This window comes from Nestor notabilis, unplaced genomic scaffold (assembly GCF_000696875.1).
Source record: "Nestor notabilis isolate BGI_N333 unplaced genomic scaffold, ASM69687v1 scaffold30294, whole genome shotgun sequence".
NCBI classification, from domain to species: Eukaryota; Metazoa; Chordata; class Aves; order Psittaciformes; family Psittacidae; genus Nestor; species Nestor notabilis.
Window position 1 is genome coordinate 9,338 of NW_009927387.1, and position 309 is coordinate 9,646.

A 309-nucleotide genomic window follows, 5' to 3' on the forward strand; every position below is an offset into this window, starting at 1 on the left:
CCAGCTCTGTGCTGATATACCGGGTCCTGCAGGAGGCAGAGAAGGTCAGAGCACTGCACCTCATCTCAGCCTGCACCTCCCCATCCCCCCCAACAGCATCACCTTGGCTCCTCTGCAGAAACCCTCCCAGGCTTCAACCACACACACAAAACATCACCTCAGCAGCACCGGCTGTAACCCCCCCTCAGCCAGGGGCACAGTAGAGCGCTCTGCTGAGGTTCCCCCCAACCTGAGACCACGGGGGACCCTCCCTTTCCATGAGCTGGCCAGCCCACCTCAAACCAGAGGTTTGCAAAAGGCTGAGCACAG